Consider the following 14,345-nt stretch of genomic DNA (forward strand, 5'->3'; position numbering starts at 1 on the left):
AAAAACTGGCTAATGAACATAATAGATGTCAGAAGAAGAAATACAAATGATCAATAACTATTTGAAAAGATGTGCAAAAACCTTGGGCACCAAGGTAATGTCTGACAAGAGTCACAATGGCTGCTATCAACAAACAGCAGCAAATGCTGCAAAGATGTGGAGGAAGATGAACCCTTCTGCACTGTTGGTGAGAGCCTTGGCCAGAGCAGTCATTTGGTGAGTGTGCAGTTGCCTCCGAAAACCGAAATTGGAACTACCACACGACCCAACTATGCCGTAACTCTGGCACATCCAGATGAAGAACTCTACTGACTTATTACAGAGAGAATTCACACAGCACTCATGTACTGTTTGTGATGGCTGAGAACTGAAAAGAGCCCAGATATCTATCAGTATGGGAATGGGTGAAGAGAATGTGGTGTATACAAGGAAATTTTATTCAGCCATAAAAAAAAGTGAAAACATGACATTTTCAGGAAAATGGATGTAAGTGGGGAGCTTTATGTTAATCAAAATAAGATAGATAAAGAAAACCAGTGTGTGTGTGTGTGTGTGTGTGTGTGTGTGTGTGTGTGATGAAATTAGAAAAGTAACCGCAAGAGAGAAGGAGGGGATCTATGTAAGTTCCTAGAAGCACTCAAGGGTCCAGGGCCCTCCCCTGAGGAACTCCAACTTCTAGGTTCCACCCACAGAACATTCTAACTGCCCTAATGGCTGGACCCAGCACCCTCCCTACAGAATAAAAGCCTAAGCTACAGAGGCAGCCACCCTAATGATTTCTTCCCTCCCTATAAATCTTTTGTGTGAGGTTTGTTGTGAGGTGTGACTTTGTGGTATTCTTTGACTCGCGACCGCAAGATACCTTTCCATCCAAACTATAACACTTACAATCTATCTTAAGGAAGGAGAGAGGTAAAGAAGAGAGAAAGAGGAGAGAGACAGAGACAGAGAGAGCAACCACATGCGATGGCAGCAGAATGGGGACTAACAAATGGTGACTCTTTAAGGGTGGGAGTGGAAGTGGGAGGAAGAAGAATATGAACAAAATATAATACCATCTTCTTACAAAGATGCCATTATGATGCTCATATTTTATATACTCACTTAAAATTAAACTTTTAAATTCCTTTTATTTAAATGAGCATTTTAGACATGCCCACAGAGAGATCTGTGTGAAGATGAGAATTAAATTGCCACAAGTCAAGGATAGGAGAAGTTAGGCAAGCAACCTGGAACAGACCTTCCTGGCAACCTTCCAAGGAAGCACTGTGCTGGCAACCTTTTGAAGATTTGTGACCCCGGAGCTGTTGAGATGGGTTCCTCTTGTCCTAACCACTTGGGGTGTGGTCCCTCAGCATTGCCTTTGCACACTAACACAGAAAGCCTGAGCTGCTGGGGGGGGGGAGGCAGTTTCACACCCAGAGGTGGGCAGCAGTGGTCGCCCCATAGCACCGGCCTCTCCTACAGAAGCACAGGGACCTTGGGTCAAGAGGAAGGCTAATCTAAGTTACCTGATACAGGAGGCCTGCTGCTGAGCACAGGTGCCCATTTTTATACTCGTAATACACCGTCCTACAAGTAACTCAAAGCACTGGCTATGAAAGGAAGGTAGTGTCGTGAATTCCCTCAAATGCAATGTAGAAACTGATCATTGGTTACAGCAGACAATTGAAAACCACTCAGAAAGTGTTCTCATCTTCTTGAAACTTGGTAGTAGAATGTTTGTGTCCCATACTTTCTCAAACTCTTGCATCTTTTCCATCTTTGGCAAAGGAAACATCAGATAATTTAAACAAGGTATTTGTGTTTTTTCTTTCCTTTAAAACCTTCTCTGTTAAAGAAAACCCTAAGAAGCCAGCTGAATGCTGGGATTGCAAGCCAACCCGAAAACGTCAGTCAGCATTCTGAGATTTCCTGGTGGAGCTGAAAGCTGGTGAATTACCTGTGAGTTACAGCCACTCAATTTCTGACTCGTTGTTCATACTTAACAGTTAGTCTCTCATTTCCACCAAGGGTCTCAAAGTAATTTGCAAAGGGAATTGAAACTTCACAGTAACCCGTAAGACAGATGTTAGATTTGCTAAATTTACAACTAAGCAGGGCAAGAGAAGAAACAAACACAGGGGTGCATGGTCTAAGTGGTTACCCAGGTTGGTTGGATACCTGATCCACTGCCAGTTCCACCAGCTAGGCCTGACCAATCAAGCTACAGTCGCTTGAAGAAACTGCAAAGCAGTCTTAATAAGGAAGTCATTAGCATTGCCACAAACCCACCCTGCTGTGTTGACTGCTCAGGCCTAAGCCAGAGCATATGCCACTGTTCCTAGGCCACCACATTCCCTGTCTGCCAGACCAAGGACAAAGTGACATTGTGACATGTGGCCATTGCTGCTGAGATGGATGTCATTCAAACTCTGTAGACTCCTGCTGTTGGGCTGTGTGTATCACAGAGCTTCTCAAGGGCAATGAACACCTGCTCCCAGGAAATCTAAGGAACCAAACAGTCCTATAGCAGGAGGATTTATTAAAGCTACCCAAACAAAAATGGGTCCCTGGCCCTGGCAACCTCTTATGGGTTCAAGCAATGAGTCACAGACACACTCAAAAGAAAGGTTTGCTCCAAGGGTAAATACTGTTTCTAATATCCCAGATCAATAAAATGAATGACGTCCTAGCTACCATGTGGGAAGTTCTGATTACCATTTTCAAGACAGCATAAAACTGGACATGTTGGTGTAACCCTGTGATCCTAGCATTGGGGAACAGAGGCAGAAGGATCGAAGTTTAAGGTCATCCTTCAATATGTAATGAGTTCAAGGCTAACATGGGCTACCTGAGACTGGTTCATAAAGTTATCACTGAGCCAGCATGAGGCGAGTAGATCCAGCACATGATGCTGAGGGGGCTTCAGGAACCACTCTTGTTAACAAAGTGTGAGGTTAGACGGAAGACCCAGAACTATCAATCCACTTGGTTTCACGCTATTTTTTTCTCATGGCCTTTAAATATATCTCCCCAGCATGTAGTTAAACTCCATGCTTTACCCATGAACTAATGCAGCTCCTGGGCCAGCTGAGAGAAGCCTCTTTTGACAGTGGGCAGGGACAGAGCTGAGACCCCATCACTGGGAAGCCCAAAGAGAAGTGCTGTCTTCTCACTGAGACAGAGCTGGGACCCCATCACTGGGAAGCCTGAGCAATAGCACAGTGGGGTGCTGTCTTCTGACTACAACATGGCTACTGCTATCCTCAACATAGAAGCTCTGATTGCTTTCACAGCCAGAAAAACAAAAACGAGGGACCAGAGAGAAAGAAGGAGCTTGGTGGAAGTGGGAGGGTTTGAGAGAGGGCAGTATGTCTGAGCATAATCATAAAGATTTATATACAAATACAATATTGTCAGAACTTTAAAATACATATGTAACAAAACAGTCTCTACCCAGGGATCCTGGACCGCAACATATCCTCCTCACTGCTCCCCATGTCTATGTTGGGATGCTGACAAACCAGAGAACACTACCTTGCTCCTGTTCATTCATCAGTAGTCTACTGGTTTTCTGCTGTTCCTTACGCAGTGAAAGACCAGGTTACAGTCTGTTTTGAAAAATGTCCCCTGTTACCAAGATCACATACTTCATATAGAAGCATGCCTTCAATCTATTCATTACCTGGCTTTCAGAAGTGGTGCAATGAGAAAGCCATGAACGACCCCTCCCATGTAGCTCTATTTTATAAAATTGTATGTAAGTTATTGAATTGGTGAGTAATAAGTAATAAAAGTGTTATATAAAGGAAAAACAGATGTTTTCAGAAGAACTATGATGTGTTATTCCTCTCTGTATGCTGTGAATACCATTGGTCAATAAAGAAACTGGATTGGCCTGATAGATAGAATAGATAGGGTAGATCAGAGCTAGGCGAAGAAAACTAAACTGAATGCTGGAAGAAGGGAGGTAGAGTCAGGAAGAAGCCATAGAACCGCTGCCAGAGGCAGACATAGTGAAATTTTTCTCATAGGCCACAAGCCTCGTAGTAAAATATAAAATAATGGAGATGGGTTAATTCTAGATGTAAGAGCTAGCTAGCAATATGCTTAAGTAATTGGCCAAGCAGTGATTTAAATAATATGGTTTCTATGTGATTATGTCAGGTCTGAGTTGCAGGGCAGCCGGGCAACAAACAAGCAGCCTCCTTACAACAGAGCTAAAATGTTAGAAGCCCAAAACTGCATCAGGAATCTCAGAATCATAATTGTAAAATCATGAACTGGACACTGACCCCTTTCCAGGAATGGGTTTCCTTGTATATTTGAATGCTATATTGAGTATTCTAAATGGCAGAAGTAATACATCTTTTAAAATAGTGATGGTTAGCAATGCGATTTAGTAGAGTTATTGCCTAGCATGCACAAAGCCCTGGATTCAACTCAGCATGGCATAAATCCAGGCATAATGACACACATCTGTAACCACCATTGGGAGGTAGAGGGAGGAGGAGCAGAAGTTCAAGGTCACTATCAGCTGCACAGCTCGCTCAGAGCTAGCTGGGCTCTATAATGGTTGGTTTTAGTGTCAACTTACCACAGATCAGAGTCTCCCAAGTAGGGAGCCTGGGCTCTGAATCCCTTGATTGATGGAGGCAGACTTACCCAAATTGTGGGTGACACCTCTAGTAACATCCCAGATTAAAAAGAGGGGCAAAGCAGAAGGAGCATCATCTCAGTCTGCACTCTCTTGCCTCCCTCTTGTCCCCAAGTTGATCCACTCTATTGCTGATGCACCGTTAGCTGACATCTGTCATCAATGGAGGACCAGGGAATCTTCAGGACCCTTGCATGTTTCGGACCTAGATTGGGACTGGTCAGGCACCTAACCTTGTGGACTGAGCAACTACTTGGTTGTCAGCTCCGCAGTGAGAGTCAGTGTCTGTGGGACTACAGTAGCTGCTGAGCTCCCAGGCTCAAGGACTCAGACTCCTAAGTATGATTCAGCTGTTGTCAGTATTTTACCTTAAGTTAACACACACACACCACACACACACAAACACACACACACACACACACATCAGTTCTGTTCTTCAGAGACCCTGTCTCAATTTTTCCCTAAAAGCCAACTATTTTCTGCACTGTTTCCCGCTATTGTTTTAAAAATAGGGAATATGTTCTATATAATTGGGTAACAGGATTTTATCTGAAGTCCCAATGCCTTAGTGTTGCAGTACATTCCAGACTCATCCGTGTTTGCTGACTGGCCATATTCAACGCAATGAAAAGGCTATTGTCCATTGGCTTTCCTTTCCTGTTACACCAACAGGAAGAACTTCCTTGCAAAAGTCATTTTCTGTTTTTTGAGGGCAATCCCAGGATTGCACCGTTAAGCTTAGTAGGTGTTTGTCTTATTTGCCATCAGTGAATTGAAATGAATTTTCTTTGAAAAATTTCATAATAGCTCTGGAGGTCACAGGGAGCATGAGGGTGTTGCAAAACCAAAGCTGGTGAGCCAGCTGTGGGCACTGAGTGCGCTCAGGCCAGAGTGGCCTTCATGTGCAGAGGAGTGTTTTAAAGACACAGAGAAAACGAGCATCCTGTGTGAGACAACACAGGCACAGCCCACAAGTGACTAGGAAAACCATCTTTTACCATCACTGGTACTGTACTTCCTGCTGCTGTACAGATTTTATGAAAATGGAGTTCTCTGTTTTAATAGATCTGTGACTCATCAGAAAACCTTCTTAACTGCTTTCAGGGTTAAATCAGACTTACAATCACACAAACTCAAAACATTTTTGGTGATTTGAAGGAAATGGTTTTTATGTGACTTTAATCCACTTTTCCATTTTCATAATGGAAAAACGGCAGGTGACAAGCTGTTGTCATAACACAGAGATTCAAGTATTTTCTGCTATTGAAGAATAACTTAGACTCTAGGCTGGTGTACCACCTGTCAAGGGCTTTGACATGATGTTTAAAATGGTGTGTGTGTGTGTGTGTGTGTGTGTGTGTGTGTTGCATGCGAGAGAATCAACCTGGAGTATCATTCCTCAGGTCATGTCCAACTTTGGGTGTTTATTAGTATTGTTCTGAGAGGGCTTCCTGTATCCCAGGCTAACCTCTAATTCCATATTGCTATGGATGGTTTTGAACTCCTGATTCTCCTACCTCCACTTCCCAAGTAATGAAGTTCCTGGAATAGGTTATTTTGCCTGTTTTTTAAGACAGGATGTCTTACTGGCATAGACCTCACCCAGAAGGCAATGTTGTCTGGCCAGCATGACTCAGGGATCCACAGTTCTCCATTTTCCTTTTCCTATTGCTTTGATTTTAAGATACAGGCCACCATACTTGGCATTTTATAAAATGTAGGTTCAAGTGACTGAACTCAGTTCTTCAGGCCTCCTACATGCTAAGCACCCAAGCATCCATGGTAGCATTACTTAAAATTGCAAAGAAATGAAACTGCTCTAAGAATTAAGAATACACAAGAGACATTCAATTTATTATACAATCATAATACAACCATAATATTCACAAACTTTGGACTTTCCCAGCACAGTAATATAAGGCAGATTAACTTTAGAAATATTATATGTACATATAATATATATAATATGTAGTAAGCTATGCCATATAAATGATTATATATACATATGGTTGACATCACATTTTAAAAGCTATGAGACTACACAGAGAGGCCCAAGAGGTGAGAGACCACCCACCCAGCGAAATACCCCACTCTCTAGGCCCTCCATATCTTTTCCCCCCACTCTTTCCCCAAACTCTTCTATCCTCCATTTTTCTGTAATCCCAGTTGAACTTTGAAACACAACCTGCTACTACACAAAAAAGACCAAGAGAGAGGACCAAGGAACTCTGAAGCACAAGTTGTGACTACATAGAGTGGACCAAGAAATCAACCAAGAGAAACCTCGGTGAATCCCTGAGACACAAACAGTGACAGTACAGAGCAGACCAAGAACAGTTCCCCAAAACACAGACAGCCACAGCAAGGATTGGACCAAGAGGCAAAGACACTGCCAGCACCAATTGAAGGAAGAGATGGATAGATGCCAATGCAAGAATTCATCCAACAACCTAAAAAGCAACATGGTAACACCAGGACCCATTGGTCATACAACAGGAAGAAGAAGAATAACTCCATCTCAAAGGCATGAAAAGTATATTCAACAAAATCGTAGAAGAAAACTTTCCCAACCTAAAAAAGAATATCCCTATGAAGGTTCAAGAAGCTTATAGAATACCAATTAGACTGGACCAAAAAAATTTCTCCTCGCCATATAATAATCAAAATGCAAAATATACAGAATAAAGAAAGAACATTAAGAGCTGCAAAGGATAAAGGTCAAGTAACATATAAAGGGAAACCTATCAGAATTCTTCACAGACCTTGAAAGAACAATACTCAATTTCATATGAAAAAACAAAAAACTCAAGATAGCCAAAAGAATACTATACAATAAAGAAAATTCCGGAGGCATTACCATCCCTGATATCAAGCTCTATTATAGAGCTACAGTAATGAAAACAGCTTGGTATTGGCATAAAAACAGAGACATTGACCAATGGAATCGAATCAAAGACTTGGATGTTAGTCAACAAACCTATGAGCTCCTGATTTTTGACAAAGAATCTAAATTTATACAATGGGGAAAAAAGGAAGCATCTTCAACAAATGGTGCTGGCACAACTAGATATTAGCATGTAGAAGAATGCAAATAGATCCATATCCATCCCCAAACACAAAACTCAAGTCCAAATGGATTAAAGGCCTCAATATAAATCTGACCACACTGAACTTGATAGAAAAGAAAGTGGGTAGTTGATGTGGGAGTGTCATATATCAATCTGTTGATTTCATTGGTTAAGAAATAAAGAAACTGCTTGACCTTGATAGGTTAAAACATAGGTGGGAGGAGTAAACAGAACAAAATGCAGTGAGGAAGAGGAAGTGAGCTCAGACTCGATAGCTCTCCTGTCTGGGGCAGATGTCTCAGACAGAAACGCCATGCTCTGCTCTCCCGGGTACACATGATAGCTCTGCTCTCTGAGGCACACGTGATGAAGCTCCAACCCAGTATGGATGTAGGCTAGAATCTTCCTGGTAAGCGCACCTCGTGGTGCCACATAGATCATTAGAAATGGGTTAAGAGGTTGAAGCTAATGGGCCAGGCAGTGTTTAAATGAATACAATTTGTGTGTTGTTATTTTGGGGCCTAAGCTAGCCAGGCGGCCGGGGTGCTGGGGACGCAGCCCCGCCACTCCTATTACAAGTAGTAGCCTTCAGTACATGGGCACAGGAGACCACTTCCTAAATATAACACCAGTAACACAGACACTGAAAGCAACAATAAGTAAGTGGGACCTCCTGAAACTGAGAAGCTTCTGTAAAGCAAAGGACATAGTCAAATAGACAAAAAGGTACCATACTGAATGGAAAAAGTTCTTCACCAACCCCACATTAGACCAAAATATATAAAGAATCAAGAAATTTGATTTCAAAATTCCAAATAATCCAGTTAAATAATGATTTACAAAACTAAACAGAGAATTCTCAACTGAGGAATGTAAAATTGTCAAAAGACAATTAAGGAAATGTTCAACCATGAAATAAAAATGACTCTGAGATACCATCTTACACCAGACGGAATGACTAAGATCAAGAACGCCAATGATAGATATTGTATGCTGGAGAGGATGTGGAGTAAGGGAACACTCCTCCATTGCTGGTGGAAATGTAAACTTGTATAACCACTCTGGAAACCAGTAAGGAGGTTTCTCAGAAAATTGGGAATCAACCTACCACAAGACCCAACAATACCACTCTTGAGCATATACCCAAAGGATGCTCAATCATACTACAAGGTCATTTGTTCAGCTATATTCGTATTAGCATTATTTGTAATAGCCAGAAACTCAAAACAACTTAGATGTCCCTCAACTGAAGAATGGATAAAGAAAATGTGGTACATTTACACAATGGAGTACTTACGACTCAATGGTAAAAAAAAAAAACATGACATCTTGAAATTTGCATGCAAATGGATGGAACTAGAAAAAAACATCCCGAGTGAGGTAACCCAGACCTAGAAAGATGAACATGGTATGTACTCACTCATAAGTGGATACCAGCTGTAAAGCAAAGGATAGCAAGCCTATAGTTCATAATCCTAGAGAAGTTAAGTAACAAGGTGAACCCTAAGAAACATATATAGATCCACCGGAAAGCAGACATAGATAAGATCACCTGACAAAATTATGAGCATGGGAGTGGGGGTGGGAGGAAGGTTGGAAGAGGAAGAAGAGGGAAAAGGGGGGAGGGGTGAGAAGAACTTGAGGGAACAGGATAGATGAGATGGAGGAAGGACAGAGATGAGAGCAAGGAAAGAGATATTTTGATTAAGGGAGCCATTATGGGGCTAGCAAGGAACCTGGCACTAGAGAAATTCCCAGGAATCCACAAGTATGACCCCAGCTAATACCCTAAGCAATAGAGGAGAGGGTACCCTAACTGGCCTTGCCCTGTAGTCAGATTGATGAATATCTTAAACGTCACCATAGAACCTTCCATCCAGCAACTGATGGATACAGAGGCAGAGACCTGCATCAGAACACTGGACTGAGCTCCCAAAGTCCAGTTGAAGAGTGGGAGGAGTGAGAATATGAGCAAAGAGGTCAAGACCATGATGGGGATACCCAATGAAACAGTTTACCTTAGCTACTGGGAGCTCACCCAACTCCAGGCAGGGAAGGAACCAGCATAGGACCAAATTAGGCCCTCTGAATGTGGGAGACAGTTGTATGGCTGGGGCAGACTGTGGGGCCACTAGCAGTGGCACCAGGATTTATAACTACTGTTTGTACTGGCTTTTTGGGAACCCATTCTCTTTGGATGGATACCTTGCTTAGGCTAGATGTAGTAGGGAGGGCCTTGGACTTTCCAACAAGCAATGTGCCTTTGCCTCTCTGAGGAGTGGAGAGAGTGGGAGGAGGCGATGGAGTGGGAACTGTGAATATGGGTAAGGGCTCACTAAGCAAAGTGCTTGCTGTTCAGGCATGCGATCCGGGAGTCCAGAGTCCCAGCACTCAATGTAAACTTCAGGCATTGGGTACGCATTTGTAACCCCAGTGTTGGGGAATAGAGACAGGGAGATCTCCAGGACGTCCAGGCTAGCCAGACTAGCCAAAACAGCAAGCTTCAGGTTCAGTGAGAGACCCTGTCTCAAAAATGAAGGTGGAAAGTGATAGGAAAAGATGTCTAATACCTCTGGCCTTCACATGCACATGTATGTACAAGTACATCATACATAGTACATATACACACCACATATGGATACAGACACACATGCACATACGCACCACATATACAGACATACATGCACATAAACATACACCATATACACACAGACACACACTACATATACACACAGACACACACATCACATACACACACACCATATATACACATAGACACATACATCACATACACCACAAACCACATATACACACAAACAAACATATACACATGCACATACACACATACTACATATATACACACAGACACACGCACATACACACACACCACATACACACACAGACATACACACTACATATACACACAGACACACACATTACATACACACACCACATACACACACCATATATAAACACAGACACACACATCACATACACCACATACACACACAGGAATACACACCACCTACACACCCAGACACCCAGACATACACACCACATACATACACAACATATACACAGACACACACATCACATACACCACATACCACATATACATATACACACAGACACACACACCACATACACAGACCACATATATACACAGACACAGACCACATACACACACAGAGCACATATACACAGAGACACACACAGTTATTTTTAAGTTTAGGCTGTTGGCTTAGTTTTAACTGTTAGCTTGACACAGCCTAGAGTAACCTGAGAAATGAGTCTCAATTGAGGAATCACTTAGATGAGACTGGTCTGTGAGCAAGAGATTGGTTTTTGTTTAATTGATGTAGGAGGACCATGCCCACACTTCTTAGATAAGGGGTACTTGATTATAATAAACAAAACAAAGCAAAACAAAACAAAAACAGTTAAGGAAAAGCCAGCCTAGGAGCTAGCAAGAGGCATCCTTGTGGTTTTCCACTGCACTTCTTTGGCTATAAGTTCCCTCATGAAGGTAGGTGACGCCACATGCAATAGCAAGCAAGGCCTGCCTTCAGGTTCCTGCCTTGAGTTCCTGCCCTGGCTTCCCACGATGATGGACTGAGACCTAGAGCTGTAAAGCAAGCAAACCCTTCCTCCCCCAAGTCACTGTTGGTTAGAATGTGTTGTCCCTGCCACAGAAAGGGACAAGTCTGTGACCCAGCACTGGAAAACCTGAGGCGGGACAGTTGCTGCAAGGTTTGGGCACTTGCTAGAACATTGATCTCACAAGAACATTGAGGTTTTTTTTTTTTAACTCAGAATTAAAATCAGATTCCAAACAGCAGAGAAGTCTACATCCCCTTGGGGTGGGAAGATGAGGAGCCAGAGATGTGTTTGACTGGTTTAGAAATTCTGCCGTGTTCTCCAAAGCCAAGAAGGCAACAGCTCTGAAGAGCAAGGTTTGAATTGTTTTGTTTTGCCAACAAAAGTATAAAACACTTGAAAATTAAAAACTCAAAGAATTAGTGGGACACTCCATTTGGTTTTTTAATAACCTTCACGATTTCACTGATTATAAAATAATGTATGTCTTTTTTAAAACAACTCTGAGTCAGGCAGGAAGTCAAGCATGGTCTACGCTGTCTACGGCTGTGCTGCACAACTCCTCTACTACTGAGCCTGCAGTTTCCCTGCAGAGCAGGCTTGGAAGTCCTTGCTGGTGTTCAGTTCTGCAGGTTGCTCGCACTCCCCTCTGCAGAGATGCAGCCTGAGCCTCAGGTAATGGAATGAGCTTACATAATGCCTGGATGGACGGATATGGCTCAGTCCCCCAACCCTGCCTTTCCACCTCACATAGTAGAGCATGCCTTTAAGTCTAGCACTCAGGAGACAGGTGCAGGTTGATCTTTTTGAGTTCCAGGTCAGCCTACAGTTCATGTACTAGTCAGGGCAACAAAGTGAGGTCCTGTCTCAACACACACACACACACACACACACACACATACACACACATACATAGACACACACATACACACACATACATATACACACACACATACACACATATACACACACATACATATACACACACATACATATACACACACATACACACACACGCACATACTCACACACACACACACACACAAAACTGTACACATTGTGGAACCAAAACAGGAACTATATTCTTTGCAGGTTAAGGTTTCTGTTAGCAGTTAAGACAGGAATAAGTTCCTGTTTGGCCTGTTGCAGGTAAGGTTTGTAGTTAAAGAATAAATTCCTGTTTGCCCTGTGTAAATCCTTGCAATAGTTAAAGAACAAGTTTCTGTTTGCCCTGTGTTAAGTCCTTGCAAGCTCAGATTTCTGTTTGCAACGGAGGTTAAGTTTCTGTTTCCTACATCTGACTTAAACTGCAAAACATGTTTTTCAGCCTACACTAAACTTGGGACCCAGTCACATGGTTTACATCCTTACCCTGTTCCTGCCCTGCAGCCAACTCTCTTGCCACTGTGAGCACTTTATCTCTCCCATTAAAAGGACCTCAAGATGGGCACACAACTTTAATCACAGCACTCAGGAGGCAGAAGCAGGCAAATCTCTGAGTTTGAGGCCAGCCTGGTCTACATACTAAGTTCTGTAAGCCCCTCAAGGCACACGAGTGTCCAGATCTCCTGAGGATCTCCATCTGCTATGATTCACTCACAGAATATTCTAACTGTCCTACTGGCTGGATCCCACCCTGTTTCCTACGGAGTAAAAAGTCTAAACTCTGGACTTGAAATCTCACCAATCCCCATCCTGAAAAGTATAAACCCTGCCTTCTGCTCAGTCCCCTGATGTTTCTTGCCTTTGCAAGGGCAGCCACCCTCGTTTATTTCCCTCCCAATCAATCTCTTGAGTGAGGTTTGTTGTGCAGTATGACTTTGTGGTATTCCTTGGCTCCCAAATGCCAGGATACCTTTCCAACTGAGCTGTGATGCTTACATTTGGTGCCAAAACCCAGTTTTTCCTTGTGCCTGAGTTTCCCTTAAGGGCCCTAAGTTGTACTTGGACCCTACCCCTCATCTCCAGTCTACCCACAAAAGACTTACCTTCTGACTCACTAATCACTCAGAACCCCATCCACTAGCAGCAATTAGGTAAGTTGCCCCTTCATTTGGTGTAAACATTTCCCTGAGTCAGAGGAAGTGACTGTTGAGTGTCCAGCACCCCTCTAGTATTCTTGGAGGTGGAGGACCCTAGCCACTGTCTTTAAGGCTATATCTGGTCCTCTGCACCTGATCCCATCCTCTCATCCTTGGACCTGCAATCCTGCGTTTTCCTTAGACCCAACTGGGCTATTGTGCCCCTTCCTGGTCTCTTCTCCTGTCTTTCCTCCGGGGCTGCCTATAACCCCACAGCTACTCTAAGCCCCTGGAGCTTCTGCAATCCAGTTCCTGACCCTTTCCCATGGATGACAGCCCCTCCTAGAGCTTGGTTTTCATCATCTCCTTCTAGCCACCATGAAAACTCTGGTACCAGGCATTAAGTCTCTCTTCAGGCTTAGCCAGGTTAAACCCCTGACCCCCATCGAGTGTGATGATAACCCACTTGCTATGGGACAATGATCTGTACCTTGTCAATTGTTGTTTAATAAAACACTAATTGGCCAGTAGCCAGGCAGAAAGTATAGGCGAGACAACCAGGCAGGAAGTAGCCACCCTCCTGGGTTTTTTCCTCCCAATAAATCTCTTGTGTGAAGTTTGTTGTCTGGTGTGACTTTGTGGTATTCCTTGGCTCCCAACTGCCAGGATATCTTTCCATCCAAGCTGTAACACAAATTCCAGGACAGCCAGGGCTGCACAAAACAAACAAGCAAGCAAGCAAACAAACAAACAAACAAACCTGTCTTGAAAAAACAAAAGAAAATGTTGTGTCCAGTCCATGGGAATCCCAAAAGACCACCAGGGAGACCAACTCACCGAAATGCAAACGCAAGGTTTATTGTGTGTACAATACACGCTGGCAGGAACCTCGTCAAAGCAGTTGGCTCAGCACTGGCAAGAAAAGGTACCCCACCCTTCTAGAGGGCATTACTTAAAGGCAAAACCCAGAAAAGTTACATTAGCAAGGTCTGGGGTGATGGGTTCAATCCTGATTGGCTC

The sequence above is a fragment of the Alexandromys fortis genome, unplaced genomic scaffold (assembly GCF_014885135.2).
Source record: "Alexandromys fortis isolate MF-2015 unplaced genomic scaffold, M_Fortis_MF-2015_v1.1 scaffold_96, whole genome shotgun sequence".
Taxonomy (NCBI): domain Eukaryota; kingdom Metazoa; phylum Chordata; class Mammalia; order Rodentia; family Cricetidae; genus Alexandromys; species Alexandromys fortis.